Below are 18,438 nucleotides of genomic sequence, written 5' to 3' on the forward strand. Positions count from 1 at the left end.
AAACTATTCCTTGTTCAACTGCAAACACAAATGATAAGCTTAGCTGAGTGGAATCTTGCCCTGAGATCACCAATCCTTTAGTCTCTATCTCCTTGAACACAAGATTCAGCTTCATTTTACTTTCTGGTGCTCCTTTAATACTTGAACCACATATTTTATATGTTTTTCCTTTCTAAGCTTGTTACACTTGTTCAAAATACTCTTCATTAGACTTAATCAGAAAACAAAGTCTCTGTTGGGTTTGAGACTTCTTTTGTCAGTGCAATTAATACAAATCTCTTTACCTTAGCCTCAGATAGACTCTTCAGAAATGGGCAAAAAGCAGCCAAATTATTCACCAAAGAACTTAGGTCCCTGGCTTGGGTCATGCACTGCTTTGCACCATTCTCCAGTCCCCACTTGCTGTCTCTCTGCCACCATGCCTATGTTCATCATGAATACCAATGTTGCCCAAGGCTCTGTGCCAGAGAGATTTCTCTTCAAGATCACCAAGCAGTACAGGCCACCAGCAAGCACGAACAACCCGTGTGCCCTCTGCTTGCACAGCACCTGTAAGATTGATGGTGCATAAAATCATACCAAAAGCAAGCTGCTGTGTGCCCTGCTGTTGGATCACCTGCATATCAGCCCGGACTGGCCTACATCAACTATTATGACATGAACTCAGACAACATGGGTATGGTATGGTTCTACCTTCACCTGAGTCCTGGTCTCACTTTCCTGCACTGCTGTTTTTTGAGCCTTGCTGCATGCAGTGTTTTGTGTTTATCCACCCAAGTAAATGGGTTCAGAAGAAAAAGAAATTCTTCACCAAAATATAACAAAAACAGTCTCTCTGTAACCTATTAATATTCTTCTCCTCTGAAACCACCACAGCCAAGCCTCTCGAGTTCAAGTCACTCTCAGCAACAAAATTCTTTGATATTCCTACTAAAATAGCCCATTAAGCCCTACTTAAGCAATCCTACTGCTTTCTAAATCCAAAGTTTCCAAATCCAAATTTAAAAAAAAAAAAATCAGGCCCATCACAGCAACATCCCATACCTGGTACCAACTTCTTTCTTAGTTAGAGTTTTACTCCTATGAACAGACACTATGACCAAGGCAACTCATGAAAACAACATTTAATTGGAGCTAACAGGTTCAGAGGTTCAGTTCATTATTATCAAGGTGGGAGCATAACACTGTCCAGGCAGCCATGGCTCAGGAGGAGCTGAAAGTTCTACATCTTCATCTGAAGGATGCTAGAAGAAGACTAACTTCCAGGCAGTTAGGAGGAGGATCTTAAAACCCATCCCCACAGTGATACACCTACTCCAACAGGGCCACACCTCCTATAGTGCCCCTCCTTGGGTCAAGTATATACAAACCATCACAGTCATCTTGGTGAATTTTTTTCTTGATGAGTAACAATTTTCCTTCTCCATTTCTTTTGATTAATTTTGGTTTTAAGTCTTTTTGTTATATATTAGAATATCTATAGTAGCTTAATTCTTGGGTACATTTGCTTGAAAAATCTTTTTTTAACCCTTTACTCAGAAGTAATGTCTATCTTTGATGTTGAAATATGTTTCTTGTATGCAGCAATAGGATGGATCCCATTTATGTATCTAATCTTATAGCCTATATCTTTTCATTGTGGAATTCCATCCATTAATATTGATAGATCTTAATGAAAAATTATTATTAATGATGTTAATGACCAATGATTGATAATTCATGTGATTGTAGTTGTTGTTATTGGTGGTGGTGGTGGTAGTGAATGTCCCTCCACCCCCACCTTTGGTTCTTCCTCATGTGAAATTATTTATTACCTGTGTTATTGTGGCTGTAGTTAATCTCCTTTTGTTTAAGTTTTCTTTCTAGTTATTTCAGTATGGATAAATTTGTTGATTGATATTGTTTAATTTTGACTCTGTCATAAAATTTATTGTTTTCTGTATCTATGGTGATTAAAAATATTGCTGTACATAGTAGTCTGGAGTAGCATGTATGGTCTCTCAGAGTCTTCAAAGTATCTGTTCAGGCTCTTATAGCTTTTAGACTCTGCAGAAAAGTCCGGTATAATTCTAATAAGTCCTCCTTTATATGATAGTTGACCTGTTTCCCTTGAAACTTTAATATTATTTCTTTGTTCGGTACATTTAGTATTTAGTGTTATTATATGTTGTGGGATTTATTTATTTATTTATTTATTTATTTATTTTTGTTTTTGCAAGACAGGGTTTCTGTGTAGTTCTGGCTGTCTGGAACTCACTCTGCAGACCAGGCTGGCCTCGAACTCAGAAATCTGCCTGCTTCTGCCTCCCAAGTGCTGGGATTAAAGACATGCGCTACCACTGCCCGGCGAGACTCTCTTTTCTGGTTCAATCTATTCAGTGTTTTATATGTTTATTACATGTTTATAGGCCTGTCCTTCATTAGATTAAAAAATTTTATGATTTTGTTAAATATATTTTCTAGACTTTTGACCTATGATTGTTCTCCTTATTATATTATAATTTCTAAGTTTTGTCTTTTCATAATGTCCCAGATTTCCTTGATGTTTTTTTGTCTTAGGAAATGTTTTGATTTTAAATTTTCTTTGACAGGTGAATCAATTTCTTGTATCGTATCTTCAACCCCTGCATTCTTCCATCTTTTGTGTCTATTTTGTGCCTGTCTATAGTTACTGTTCATTTATCTAGATTTTCCATTTCCAGAATTTTTTCTATTTTTTGATTTCTTTATTGCTTCTATTTTTATTTTAAGGGCTGGGACAGTTTTCTTTACTTGTTTGTTTGACTGTTTGTTGGATCTTTTTCGCATTTCCTCTAATAAGTTAATTTGTTTGTTACTTGATTTCTTTAAAGGACTTTCTCCTCTCTAAGGACCTCTATCATCTTCATAAAGTTGGTGTTAAGGTTGTTCGTTTTGTGATTCAGCTGCACTGAAATATTCAGGTCTTGCTGTTTTAGAATAGCTGGTCTCCAGTAATGCCATATTTTCCTGTCTGTTGTTGATTTTATTCTTTAGGCATCTGGGTTTTTGATTATAGGTCTAGTTCCTGATATCTTAGCTTGTCTTTGTTGGGTAGTTATTTCTGTCCTTAGTTTCTCTTTCTTCTTTGGTTTTCTGATCTTTGTGCTTTAGATTTCTGGTGACTAGCATGACATCTGATCCAGTATATGGAGTTTCTGACTAAGTTGGGGACTATACTTCTGGAGACAATTTTGACCATTGTTGAAGCCAAGGGTCTCCGTGCTTCTGACTGTTGTGGCATATGCTTGAGCTTGAGTGTCTGCCAGATTTGGAGGCAGGGACCCAGGCATGAAATGAGTAATGAGGTTCAAGATAGTTGAGGGCTGTATAGTAATTTCATTTTTTCAAACCAAATCTAGAAAGTGGGGCAGTTCAGCTGGCAATCAGTCAATTCATCTGTTCTTACTAGTGTGGCCTGCACCTGAACAGAGGAAGTCTGCACAAATTAAGGGTAGTGTCCTGGCCATGAGGCAGCTGATGGGGTAGAAGGATGGTAGAATTTGTTTTTGGAAACTGAGGCTAGGGAGTGGATCTCCTTTACTTCTTACAACCCCACTTTTGTCTCAAAATAGTCTTTCCAAAACTTTAGTGTCAATATAGATATGTACATGTTATATATACATATATTTAAATTTAGATTAAGAATAGGTGAGAAGGGACTGAGTAATGGCTTAGCAGTTAAGACTATGTAGTTTGTTTTTTAAGTAGCCCATCAGTTTATCCTTACCTATGAAGAAACAAGCATTTGATGTGTCTTGAATCCTTGCCAGCATTTGCTGTCATTTTCTTGGTGATTGATCTTCTGGTTGTCCTGATAGTTAAGGGTGTTGATTACTTTTCCATGTATTTGTTTGTCATGTGTACTTCTTCTGAGTACTGGCTTTATTTGTTTCCATACTTATTAGTTAGATGACTTAGGATGTGTAAATACATTTCAGTGACACTGACCAACCCACTCAACACTGATCCTTGGACAGGAGTGGCACTGAAAATGAGCTTGGGATGTTGCTAGAGAGACGAAAGGTTTTCATTGCATTACATGAGATGAGGCATTACACTGACCCTAGCTAAAATGAGAATGATGTTTTCCTTAATTACTATAGGTAATTGCTATTTATGGGTTTTAGTTTAAATGGAAATTAACACAGCTTGGGGAAACAACAGCTGCCTTTTAAAGGAGTTTTGCACAACTCGCACAACCTTTCTAGATGTTTCTTCCTTATCATGGTAGTCGTCTCTGCTTTCAAAAATGGTAAGTTTCAGCCATGGTTGTCAAAGCAAATTCCAGAGTTTTCATAACTTCAGTGACCCTCAGAGAAGCTTTTCAAACCTGACTCAAACTGAAGACTGTCCTTCGTGAACGGATGGCTTTTAGCAGTGAAGAGTTTCTGTATTTTCTTTGTGAAACTGTTTTTGTATTAGAGATCTCCTCTCTCTTATCTTTTACCTTGTTTCCTATATTTTACCTTTTTTCCCTATATTTTACTTTGCTTCCTGTCTTCCTATATTATCTTTTATTATTTTAAGGCATTCTATGTGAAAATTTTTTTAAAAGTTATTTTTGATCTAGGATTATGCTCTTTTTCTCTTAGATAAAAATATTTTATTCTGGTACTCATTTCATGAGATAAGCTCCCAGGAAGAACTAATTTAATTTCACAAATAGAAAGAACTAGCAATGGTAATGTTATGCTACCATTCAGGAGAATTATTATTTTTATAAATTATTTGCTTTATTTTCTTCCTAATTTCAACATTTAATTTATGTATTAAATTTTATTTTCATGTAATTTCCTACTAGATTGTTTTTTCTTCTTGAGAATTCATAATGGGACCTAGAGAGACAGATACATGGTTAAGATCACTAACTGTGATTAACTAGCTGGAACTAGCCTTCTAAACCTCCTGTAAGCTGGTATCCTGATATTATCCTTTATTACTGAACACATCCCATATCTTGACAACAAGAACATTCAAGACTGTCTTCTGGTCAACCTTCTAGAGAAGAAACTTACCAACATAAGGAAGGTGGAGACAAAGGTACCAGCAAAAGACTAATCTATGTCCATCACTCATTGCTGTTCAGTTAGATTTCTACTTCTATGAACATCACCATTATTATCTCCTCATTTCCTCCCCTTGAACAAGAAACAATACTTTGAACTTGACTCTCTAGACACAGGAACTCTGGTTCATGGAGGTTGTAGTAATTTGACCTGAACACATTTTTTTTAAAACCTACTTAGAATGTAATCTAAGAAGATCACTTTCCCCTTGATGTCCACATTCCCGTCTCTTTAACACATCTCTTGTTTACTCATCAAAGTATCTTATAATACATATTACCTGCTTCAAAACACAGTTTCTATAATTAAATATTGGCTGAACATCTACCCAAATACCTCTTAGTTTGAACAATAGTCCAAAAGGTCTTTAAATATTTTTATGTGTAAAGAATTGCAACACTTCATCAAAGATGGCTTTCTGAGCTCTATCTAATCAAAGCATCTACAAGAAAGGAAAATGATGCAAGGCCTCTTTCCTTCCCACTGTGGTTTTTATTCTGGGTCACCATATTTCTCTTACATAGTGTTTTATACTTTAAAAATTTCTGTCAAATTGACTACCAAAATTAGAACAGACATTGTCCTAGAACTACCTCAAGAACCATAATTTTTCACAAGTTGGTAGTTTTAATTTCTATTTCTAATTAATAAAATTCATCATGTTGATTCATGTTCCACTCTGTTTGTGCCTATTGTATCCTCTCTCCCTGTTTCCATTGCTCTCTGACATTTATTAGGGGAAACAAAACCAATGTAGATCACAGGACAGTGGGGTAATGAATGGGATGAAATCACATCTCCACATAGAAGCTTCAAACAAATAAACCATCTTCTGATGAATGGAACTATGCTACTGACAGGCACAATACAGTCAATGTTTCCCCATGATTTTATTGAAGTACCACATATGTGCTCTCTGCTCTGAATTATATGTTTACTGTAAATCTCCAAACACATAGTTCATTTCACAATTTTGAAGGCTACTTTAGCCTATGTTTTGTCTCATCATCCATCTATAATTAATTTTATAAAATTATATAAACAGTTCATGTCTCTAACAGCAAATAATGCTCCAAAGATGCAGGCTACAAATTTATGCAGGTCTTTTCACAGATATGGGATGTTCCTGCATAATTGAGCTATAGTCTTTTATGATATTCTATGTTGAAGTAGTTCACAATCATGTACATTTTCATTAATTCTGTCTTTCTAATTCTTTTAAGACTTCTCACCAAGTTTTGGACACATGTAATCAGAGAAATCAAACCAGGCTTTCAATAAATGAGATCTCAGAAGTCAGTGATGACCTCACTAGAAGCAAAAGAAGCCTTGACCTGCTCTGCTGGACAATATATTCTCTTTCTTTTCTTGTCTGGGTTTGGAATCTGAAATAAGGTACTGATCTCAAAAAGTTCTATACAGTTCTATCTTGCTTGCCATAACACTAGTATGATCTGTGATGTGGGGGAAAAGTAAGATTGTGACTCTATCAAAGACTCTCTCTAAGATGTCAATGGCATGTATATGTAATATAAAAATATGGGATGCTTTGAAAGTAAGAGCTCAGTTTGAAAACATTCACACTTCTTATTTATATAAAGGACAATAAGTTTCATCATTACTGAATACACAAATTAATATGTGATACTATCAGCGTTTGCCTTCTCCTTGCCATATATATATATATACATATGTATATACATATGTATATATATATACATATATATACACATACATATATATGTATATATATATACACACACACATATATATGTGTGTGTGTGTATATATACACTCTGCCTTTACTACTATACACACAGCTCTAATTTCCTTGTTTTAGGTGATGGTAAGCACCCAATGAACACAAGTATCAACCAATACCAATGTCAAGGTTATAAAGAATAGAAAAATATTGAGACACTGTCTTAGCTTGAAAGCACATTGAAATTATAACAACTGGATGTTGACTGGGGTTCTATTTTCCATCCTGGAATAGAAGAAAAACAATAACAGAAATACAGAAACATAAATAAAGGCTATGGTGGTGAATAATATCACATTCATGTTTTTACTATGTTATGACCAGTGCCAATACTACTTGAGGCTGAGTTACACATTTTTGCAAATCTGTCAGTCTGAAACTTATAAATGAAAAGTTAAACTGGAAAAAAGTGGTGCTGTGTCTCTCACAGACACTCACTATGAATGAACTCAAACCACAGAGCTACCATTAGTTAGCAATCTCAGGAACCCAGATTCTGGTTTTATCTTCAGAGAAAGTTACTGGTCCATCCAAAATGTGAAGGGCCAAGAAATATTCTTAGCTTGATAAATGAGATTTCTAATTCCTCATGGATCAGCTGACAGCTTAAATTGTCATCAGGAAAGGGTTTAAAACTGACATAGGAAAAATAAAAATTGTAGCTGTGTTCTGATTGGTCAAGATACAACCAAACTTGCATGACACAAAAAGTTCACACTACAGTTAATACCAGGCTGGCTCATGAAGCTCCAAGAAAGGGGAACCTTGTTTTGTGCATTCTCATGTCATTTTAGGTGATTGTGCTTACACGATTTTTCTGGCCTCTGTCCTTGGTAGATGTAGAAGAGAAAGATTTCTTCATTTGAAGTTCATCACTGAAAGAGTAAGTCTCACACATGTATGTATGTAAGGTGTGTAAGTGCTGACATGCTTGGCTTTGATCAGAATTTTAGTTTTTTCTGCCTTGGACTGAATCTTGATGAGATTAGAGGTGTGTCAGTGTACAGTTTCTTTGGTATTAGGGATCTAACACAGGCCTTGATTCATGGTAGGCCTATCAATGGAGCTACAACTAGTGATTTGTGTCAAGTTAACATAATCTTCAATCACCTGTGAAGGAAGTCTAGGAAAGAATTATCTAGATAAGCAGGTCACCACTGTGCCTCATGTGTGGGATAGTCTTATTGTCTTGAGGTGTAAAACCCCATTACATCATTTTCTCTTTCCCATGCAAAACTATTTCATGCAACCCATTCTCTTTTTCTCTCAAAGTTATAGTCTCTCAAAATCTGTTCTCATGAGAACAGGAGAAACAGTATCCAGGGAAGTGACCCTGAACTGGTTATTCAATACTGAGTTTTCAACCCTAACATTATATATTACTAAAGAGACTGAGAAGGTTTAGATGTGTGTGTGTGAGTGTGTGTGTGTGTGTGTGTGTGTGTGTGTGTGTGTATTTGTATGCTTTCATCACCCTAAAAAGAACTGATAAAACTCTCTTTTTAGTTGCAAAATGTTTTCAAAATGAAGTTAAAATATTTTGAAATTCATACCAAAATACTAAAACTTAAATGTTCACTGACTATAATTAACAATGACTTATTGTTCAACTAACTCTAGAAAGAGTTCCAAAATAAATATTTTACATATTTCTTTTTGTAATTCTAATCAAATTTTACTGTTTTACTGTAGGTTGAAACCTGTGCCTTTTGGGTTTTCTACACGTTGTTTATTACTGTACTTCCATTCTCAGCCCATAACTACACTTTAAAGAATCCTGGATCTACACAGCCTTGGGAAGACAAATCAGCAACAATCATCAGAGTGCCATTGCAACAGTGATTGTAACCATTATGTATACACATTATGTATACACATTATGACCTAGTGTCTCAGAACAGTCAGTATTCAAATAGTGTGTCCCTTAGTAGGAAAAGTTTCTGCCCCTTAAGTTCATGTCTGAGGTCTGTGTATCTGTGTAGAGAAAGGTAAGCAATAAGCATTACCATATATCAATTTTATATTTAAGTTTTATGATGCATATTCATCTCAATAGGTAAATCAAGACCAAAAATGGTCTTACCTATTTTAAAATAGAAAAAGAATTTGAAAGAGTCCTACAAAAACATATTTTTAGAAAGTTATGAGTAGGGATGTAGGGTAAGAATTTGAGGGTAACTTTGCATATATATATGCAAATACAACAATATGCCTTTCCTCTGAATATAGGGGCAGGCAGTTCTTTTCCAAGGTCTTATGTATATTTCTGGGGAAGCTTGAGAGCCTTGTAGCTTTTATGAGCTCTGTTCTGCCATATGAGTGTAGAAAGAGCCAAAGAGGAACCTGCCTTTTCTATTTTCTTCAATTGATTCAGCACAAAGATCAAGGGAGTTGTTTGGGGCACCATGTCCTGAACCATACCACCATACTATCCCAGCCCTAAGATCTGGTCTCTCAAAATTTCTTTCTATACTTTAACTTTGTTTATTTTTAGCCCTTGACTCTGGCCAATCTTATATAAAATGGTAGATAATTGTCTTTTCTGACATGACTTATTTTCTTTGTCTAGGTTTGAAAGCATACTTGAAGAAGCATTTGTAAAGCTGAAAAATAAAGCCTACTTTCATACCTTGGTATCCATCAAGAGAAATGATAGAAATATTAGAGGGCATGACCTTTCTAATAACATGCTATAAACAGGAGCAGATCACAAAAGAGGCCAAAATTGTAACAGAAATACATTTTTTCTTCCTAGAAATAAAATCAACTTTGGGAGTTCTCTGGTAGAATTTTTGGGATCCCTTATCTATACTAACATATCATCCACAAATAGTGATACTTTGACTTCTTCCTTTTCAGTTTATATCCCTTTGATCTCATTTAGGTGTCTTATTGCTCTAGCTAGAACATCAAGTACTATCTTGAAAAGTTAGGGAGAGATTAGGCAGCCTTGTCATATTCCTGATTTTAGTGAAATAGCTTTAATTTCTCTCCATATAGTTTGAAGTTGGTTGTTGGCTTGCTTTATATTGCTTTAGTTATGTTTAGATTTGTGTCTTGTATCCCTGATCTCTATCAAATGCTTTATCAGCATCTAATGGGATAATCATGTGATTATCCTTTCTGTTTGTTTATATGGGGAATTACATTGATGAATTTTCATAAAGTGAAGCATCCCTGCATTCCTGGGATGAAGCCTATGTGATCTAGGTGCTATGTTACACTCCTCAGACCCAAAGAAGCTAAACAAGAAGGGATTTCCAAGCAGGGAAGTTTGAATCTCACTTAGAGGGGAAATAAAATATTCATAAGAGGCAGAGAACTTGAGGGAGAGGGGATGGAGAGGGAAATAGGGAAATTCAAATTCAGGTGTGAGGAAGGACAAAAGAGATGGCTAGGAGGCCATGAAAATGAATGGAAATCTACTACTGACAGGGGTGAGGAGGTGGGGGTTGGGGCATCAATGAGACAAGACAGAGACCTGGGACATCTCTTCTTTTGCTTCCATAAAGGCATAATCGACACACCCAAGAATTAATGAGGCTGACCTAAGCTATGAATCACTACATTGGTGATATAGAATTTGAGGAGCCCACCTCCTGTAGTAAGGCTGGAACACTAGTGGAGTGAGAGACATCAACCCATCCATAAAATTTTCAACCCCAAATTCATCTAGTCTATTAGAAATGCAGACATGGGAGATGGAGAGGCAACTGGGGGAAAGACCAACTGATAATCAGCCCAACTTGAGACCTATTCCATGGGCAAGCACCAGTCTACAACACTAGTAATGATACTCTGATATGCCTGCAGACCAGAGCATGTTGTTCTCTTAGAATCTCTACTCAGCAGCTGACTCAGATAGATACAGACACACAGCCAAACAGCAGATGGATTTTGGGGACTCTTGTGAAGAATAGGAGAAATAATTACAGGCCCTGAAGGGGATAGGAACTCTACAGGAAGAGCAACGAAGTCAACTAACTTTGGCTCCTAGGGCTCTGAGATTCTGAACCACAAACCAAAGAACATACATGGGCTGGACCTAGGCCTTCCCCACACATATGTAGCAGATGTGCAGCTTGGTCTTCATGTGGGTCCCAAAACAACTGTAACAGGGGCTACTCCAAAAGCTGTTGCCTATACATGGAATATGTTCTTCTATCTGGGCTGTCTTGTCTGGCCTCAGTGTGAGAGAAACCCTCTAGCTTTGCAGAGAGTTAAAGTACCAGGGTGGGAAGATACTCACTGATCCCCACCCACCCAGAATGTAAGGGGATGGTGGATGGAGGAAAACTTGTGAGAGAGGGTGACAGGGAGAGAGGCAGTGAGTGAGAAATAAAGTGAATAAGTAACAAAATTAAAGAAAGAAAATCAAGTGCATTTCTTTTGAATCAATTAAAAGATGAGTTTTGTAAGAAAAAATTCAGGCTGTTTACATTTTTATAACTTAATAAATAAAAACCATCTCTTCTTTTGCTTCCATAAAGGCATTAGTATCTTCCCTCAGCTATGGATAGTAACACCACGTGTCAGACCACATATATGAAAGTCCATTCTCATTTCATCATCCTGACTTTCCCTCACTAATCTCACTGAATTTTTTCCCTTCCAAGCTTGTATCTTCTAAGGCTTCTTCACAACACAAATGTTAACTTGGGGACAGAAATGTTTGGAGTTTTAATGAAAGTACCTCTCTTAGAAAGACAGCTCTGAATGAGTAGAGATGGCCCCAGTTCGACAGTGAGAGGACACATTTTGATATGTTGAAAGAATCCCACTTCAGGAGTAAGATGCTTTTGAAAAATGCAAATGACCTCTTATTGATATGTGTTGTAATGATTGTAACTCTGGGGGCTTTTAAAATAATTTCACTATCGAAAGAACAATCTCAAAGGAAACAGAAAGATAACAACAACACACACACACACACACACACACAAACACACATCCTTCTTCTGATTCCTGGCCTGGAAAACAAGATCATGTTCTAAAAACAGAGTATTCATTTCTTGAAATTAAAAACAAAAAGACATGTATTTCAATTGCTTCATATTATCTGTAGAGGAAAGGGGAAACACCCAGCACTTATCCTGTCTATCCTCACTCAAATGAATGTGGCTGACAGAACACCAGACCCCTAGCATCTCTTTGTAACTCTTGTCTTTATCTTTTCTAGTAAACGACAATATTCTCCCCACTTTTCTGCTTTCCCCACTCTCTCAATCTCTTTCTACCTGTCTCTTCTTCATATATTTTTCTCTTTTATAAACGTTTTTATAAATATAGTTGTACATGCATTACAGTTAAAAAAAAAACATATTGTGTGCCTCTTGCTGAGTTCTGTCATTGTAGCTATTCTTGGTGGGAGGACTCTGCATCTTGTTGTTTTAGTTTGCTTTGTCTAGATTAGGACTACATTTTAAAATGTTTAGATCATAGTCATTCACATAATTCTTCAGATGGAATGATGTGGCAGGTGCCTGTCCATTTTACATAGATCCCTACCCTAATGTTGACCAAACAAATAGATACATTTTTGTATTTCGCAAGTGAGTCTTTAAATAGTTACAGATTTTGCAAACAATTTTCCTGATTTGTGGCTTATAATTTTTAATGATGTCTTTTTATATTAAAGGAAATTTATTATTAAATTTTTTATGTTTGAATTTAACCGTTATAACTGTACTCCAAAACCTTGCAAAAATCTTAAGTTTCTTGAGATTTTTGGCCATGTGTTCCTTCAAACATAATATTGTTTAAATTATTCATTTAGGTCTGTGATTCATTTTGAATTAACTTTTATTTGTGGTAGAAGAGCCTCACATTAATCTTTTTAGATGTAGACTCTCAGTTATAAAAACTTTTTTAAAAACTGTTTTAAATTGAAGTTTGAAAAACATTCAATAAATTTTAATGCATACTTATTTTAGTCTCATATTTCATTATTTTTTTTTATAAAATCTGTCTTTGTGCCAATAGCACTGTGCCCTGAGTTTTATACCATTAGAGAAAGATTTTTTTTTTATCAGAAAACTTGTTTTATTCACATCTGAATGTGTGGTGTGATGTGGTGTGTGTGTGTGTGTGTGTGTGTGTGTGTGTGTGTGTATGAGCATGCACTCATACATCATACACTCACACCTTTGTATGTGCATTGGGACATGGTCTCAACTTCATCAACTTTGGGATCCTCTTGCAATCACACAAGTACTGGGAAAGCTTGGATAGACTACCATGTATATCTCTAAATATTTCTGCATAGTCTATGTTCTTTGTTTTTACATATTAACTTTAAAGCACATTTTAAAAAATTTTATAAGAAAAACTTTGTTTAACTTGTGATGAATATAATTGATTAACTTGAAATGAATAACCATTCTCACACTATCGTGTCTTCCACTACATGGAAGTTACTTATGTTCTGTTTCATTCCTCTTGATGAGTCTTGTAGTTTATACTATGTGTTTTACTGGTGTTAAAATTACATCCATGCATCTTTATTAGGTTCAAACTTCAATGGGTTTCTTTATATTTGTTCAAAGCAGTAAGTGTTGTGTTTTTTCAATACTCTTTTTTTTTTTTTTTTGTTATATTTTGTATATGCTTAGCCCAGGAACTAGCACTGTTAGAAGGTGTGGCCTTGTTCGAGTAGGTGTGTCACTGTGGATGTGGGCTTTAAGACCCTCATCCTAAGTTGCCTGGAAGCCAGTATAATGCTAGCAGCCTTCAGATGAAGATGTAGAACTCTCTGCTTCTCCAGCACCATACCTGCCTGAATTCTGCCATGTTCCCACCTTGAAGATAATCAACTGAGCCTTTGAACCTGTAAGTCAGCCCCAATTAAATGTTGTCTTTATAAGAGTTGCCTTGGTTATGGTGTCTGTTCACAGCAGTAAAACCCTAAGACAGAAATTGGTACCAGGTGTGGGATATTGCTGTGATATGCTTGCCCATGCTTTTGTTTGGAAGATTGTGGATTTAGGAACTTTGAAAAGCAGTGGAATGCTTTAAGTTGGGCTTAATGAGCTATCCTAATAGGAATATGGAAGACTTTGTTGCTGAGTATAATTTGAGCTGTACAGACTTGGCCCCAGAGATTTCAGTGGAGGAGAATTTCAGAATGTGGCCTAGAGACTGTTTCTGTGGTATTTTGGTGAAGAATGTGGCAGGTATTTACCCTTGTCTGAAGAGTCTAACTGAATCTAAGGTAAAAAGATTTGTTGCATTGACAAAGGAAGTATCAAAAAAAAAAAAAAAAAAAAAAAAAAAAAAAAAAAAAAAAAAAAAAAAAAAAAAAAAAAGCCTACCAGAGACTTTGTTCTCTGGTTAAGTATCATGGAGAGCACTTGAAACAAGTGTAACAACCCTGTAAGTAACATCCCTCCATGGCCTCTGCATCTGCTCCTGCTTCCTGACCTGCTTGAGTTCTCATCATGACTTTCTTTGGTGATGAAGAACAATGTGGAACTGTAAGCTGAATAAACTCTTTCTTCTACAACTTGCTTTTTGGTCATGATGTTTTGTGCAGGAATACCAACCCTGACTACAATATATTTATTTTTGAATTTTACATTTTTTCATTAAAATGTAAATATTTAGGATTTCTCCAGAACTCTTCTCTCTAAGCATTTTAATATAATGCTTTGTTGTATCATTGTGATTCTCTTATCTTTTCTAAGGTTTGACTGGGGCAAGATCTGGTCTCAAATGTCAAGAGTGTGCCTGAGAACCTGCCATATTCAGGCATGGAGTGGTCAATAGAAGACAGGTATAGTATATTGACCAGGACAAGATGTCTATAGAAGATAAATGTGTAAAGCTTCAAGTAGCTTTTTTAAAAGCTTATTTCCATTGTTAAGTTTTATTAATTTTGTTTAAGTACAGTTACGTTTGGTAGAGGCAGACATGTAAAATTTTATATAATTCTTTTATATCCCTCTGTTTTGTTATTATACTTGCTATTTGCATAATTTCTCTCTCTGCTTTTTTTGTTTGTTTGTGTTATTTTGTTTTCCTTGTGCTGGGTCTGATGCATGCTAGGCCAGCATTTTATGCCACATACCACAACACACCTAGACTTTATATTATGTGACCCAGAGACCATTGTGTCTGAAAGTAACATAGGCATTGGTATTATGCTATGCTTTCTACTTATAAAGTACAACTTTCTCTCAATTTCTATTGTGAGTTATTCTTTCAATTTAAAATGCTTCTCTTGGAAATAGCCCATCTAGACACATAGTACAACTGGACATAATTATGTCAACATGGGATGAATATGAACATATGTTAAAAGGGAATGTATTGGAGGGCTTATGTCTTGTGATCAGGTTAATCCAACAATGGCTATTTTTTTTTTCAGCAGAAAGTCCAAGGATCTGATAATTTTTCAATCTATGAACATGTGATAAAGGCTCCATAGTCTCACTGCTTGATTCTGTAATAGGAAAGAGAACCCATGGGTATGTCACAGTGGTAATTAAATGTTCTATCAGAAGTGACCTCTTTTTATAGTATTTCCAGCAAAGAACTTAAGTGTATCAAAATAACTTTAAAAGGGAGATAGGAAAAGAACAAATTCACAATGCCCAACCTTAAGTTGTTTTCTCCCTTTAAGTTAGCTACTCTTAGTATCCTAGAATCTTGGGAAGTCACTCCTGAGTCATGAAATTATATATTGACTTCACATATGCAGCTTCCTAATGTTTTCGTTTAAAATCTAACCAGTATCTCTTTCTTGTACCTATAAGCACTTTAACCTGCTCCCCACTGTGAAAAAGGATGTGTACCATGGCACTGAATTTAATAACAGCCTTAAAAAATTCTAAGAGCAACTTCGAGAATAGAATTTATTGACTACAGACAGGCTAGTTAATGTGTCTATTCATATTAGAAATTACAATTTTCATCACTCAAAAGCTTTAAAACTGTCTAAATGCTTCTGAGCTTCAAAGAACAGCAGAGTGTTAATGGACTTCTAAACACTTTGATATCAGTTATGGTGATGAGTGGCTACGAGAAAACCAAAAATAAAGTAGAAGATACAAAGGATTCAGCCAGTAATATGTCCCATACCAGAACACGTATAAACATACATACAAATACACACACATGCACTCATGAATATACATACATATACATGGTGACACACACATCCAACAAATTCACATAAATACACAAATATATGGAAGAGACACACCTACATGAACATACAAATGTACACCTAGACACAAATACCTACACACATATATGCTCACAAATGCACATGTACATACATAAAGCACTCCTATTGAATTATTTTACCTTAGCGTTACAATTTATACATCCTTCTCAGTGCCATAAATGTTGGAATCTATTTTGAAAATAAAAACTACTGTAAAGGCATATGTCATTTCCATTTTAATATTCTTGATGTTAAAATGGAATGGAATTACTATAAACCTATCAAAAAGGAAAATTTCATTTTTTATTTCTCTTCTCTCATAGACTAGAGGAGCTCTTTGACCTCATCTATGTACTTATTTTCCCACAAACACCCCCTGGAATAGTACTACAGGCACTCCACTATTGGTATCATCTGGATGTCTTTAGAGCCTCTTGAGTTTTAATCACCTTCTAGGATATTAACTCATTCATTTTCTGTCTGTTTAAAAAATGTGGTTTAAATAAAGGGTAATGGCTATAACTCAATATAATCAAGAAAGAAATTCACGGAGAAGATGCATGCAATTTTCTTCTTTCCTGTTACTTTCAAACTCAGAATTAAGAAAATAATTTAGATAATCCAAACCCACTGTATTTAGCTAGAGTGGGCTAACGATTACACCTTTTTAAAAAATTTTTTCCCATCTGAAGCTGTAGAGTCTATTGAAGTTTTGACGTTTTCATATGTAAGTTTGGGGCTTTTAATTTGGAAATTTCTTAAATAAAAAATTTGAATAATTCATTAAAAATAATTTATATATCCCATTCTGTACCTAATGCGTGTATGCTTGTGTAGATAAGAGGCATTTCAGGACAATTCTGATGAGAAACAGTACCGGCGAATGGACTCATCTATTTGCTTCTAATGTGATGCTAATCTTGTGCAAGGAAAAATCACAAGCGAGTATCTGATAAGCAACTTCACTTTCTTTCTTGTCATCAGTGACCAACACTGTTCCACACCAACCCCTTTCTGTTCCAGCCACCAGAAGGCCTTAGACATGTCCTGCTGTCCAGTAGTGGTGCTCACATAAATGTCAGAGCTAGGTTTAGTTTCTCACTCAACTCAATAGGATGGCAACCCTATTGAGGAGTTACATGGTGGCTTTTTTTAAAAAATTAACTGATGGTGCTCATTTATCAAACACCATTTGACTACAAATAACAGCAGATCATTTGATAGAAAGAAAAATGGATATTTAGATAGATTGGGCATAATCAACCCACTAATAACTCCCCTGAAAGTAAAAATTATATCATTTGAATCCAAAATATCCTTGATTTTTTATCATACTCCAGCTTCCTTGCTTCTAAGCAACCATTCTTTACACTGTTCATGTCGTTGTGAGTGGCAGGTGACAATAACATCAGGTTAAAGGGCAAACACAATTGATTTCCTGTCACTGAGCCTGGGAAAGCAACCATACTCTGACACACAATTTCTTAATACTTTCTAAAGTCTCATAATTGCCTGGAAAAGAGGTAAGTAATAGATGGTGGACGCTACTGGAAGAAAGTGGAAGTGGACAAAAATTCCCCAAGAGGGATGAGGGGAGGATATCTTGGTTGGAATATAATCTAAGATTCCCTTTCATAATTAAGAACATTGCGTGTGTGTGTGTGTGTGTGTGTGTGTGTGTGTGTTATCTGAATATTCCTTGGATTTTTTTTTGATATCTTTTTGAGAGCAGAGAAGATGTGTGGCTACGGGAAGTCATTTGAGCAAAAGGAATAAAGGAATAGCGAAGTTAGACAGGGAATCCTAATTACTTTGGCTACCAAAATGTTATGACACTCTTTAAACTTTTTTTTTTTAATGTTCTCACACTGTTCAAGTAGCATGATAATGCTGTCATAGTCAAGACTACAACACTACAGCATCAGCACAAAGACCAGATAGTGACACAGGTTCCCACATCTACATGGGAATTCAAGTCAGCGGAGTGGTGGAGAGCAGTGGGGGAGGAGGCATCTGATATGCCATAATTTAATTTTTCATCCATATTCCTACACCGTGTCAGTACCCATTCTCCTCATGTAGCATACCACTATGACTCGCACACGTATTACACTTTTGAATGAGTGGTATTTTGCAATGTTCTTCTTCTGAACGCTTGGTGACAAACTCAGGAGGGACAAAAATATAACTTTAATTTCATATAGCTATTTCAAAAAAAGGAATTATCTGGGCTTTCTACATCTTTCGTCTTCTCTTCTCTCGCCTGAATTATTCTAAACTAATTCACAGATAATTTTTTTTCCAACAGAAATCATTGCCTTGCATTGAAGAGCAATCAACATCCAAATTTCCAGAAGAGTCTATGAGCCCCACAAGAATGAACTAAATCTACTTTTAAAATCATCAGCTCAATGATACTGTTT

At 35.7% G+C, this 18,438-nt stretch overlaps 1 long non-coding RNA gene and 1 pseudogene across 1 annotated transcript in view; both read left to right on the plus strand.

Annotated features, from left to right (window-relative positions):
- LOC143434409 (uncharacterized) overlaps positions 1–9,636 on the plus strand; it is a 32,469-nt gene extending 22,833 nt beyond the window's left edge. The window contains exons 3-5 of the long non-coding RNA XR_013103882.1: positions 6,311–6,482; positions 7,687–7,732; positions 8,542–9,636. This is a non-coding gene — a long non-coding RNA (uncharacterized LOC143434409). The remainder of the gene's footprint in view (positions 1–6,310; positions 6,483–7,686; positions 7,733–8,541) is intronic.
- LOC117719642 (macrophage migration inhibitory factor pseudogene) lies at positions 419–703 on the plus strand (annotated as a pseudogene).
- Positions 9,637–18,438: the final 8,802 nt, after the last annotated feature.

This window comes from Arvicanthis niloticus, chromosome 14, assembly GCF_011762505.2.
Source record: "Arvicanthis niloticus isolate mArvNil1 chromosome 14, mArvNil1.pat.X, whole genome shotgun sequence".
Classification (NCBI taxonomy): Eukaryota; Metazoa; Chordata; class Mammalia; order Rodentia; family Muridae; genus Arvicanthis; species Arvicanthis niloticus.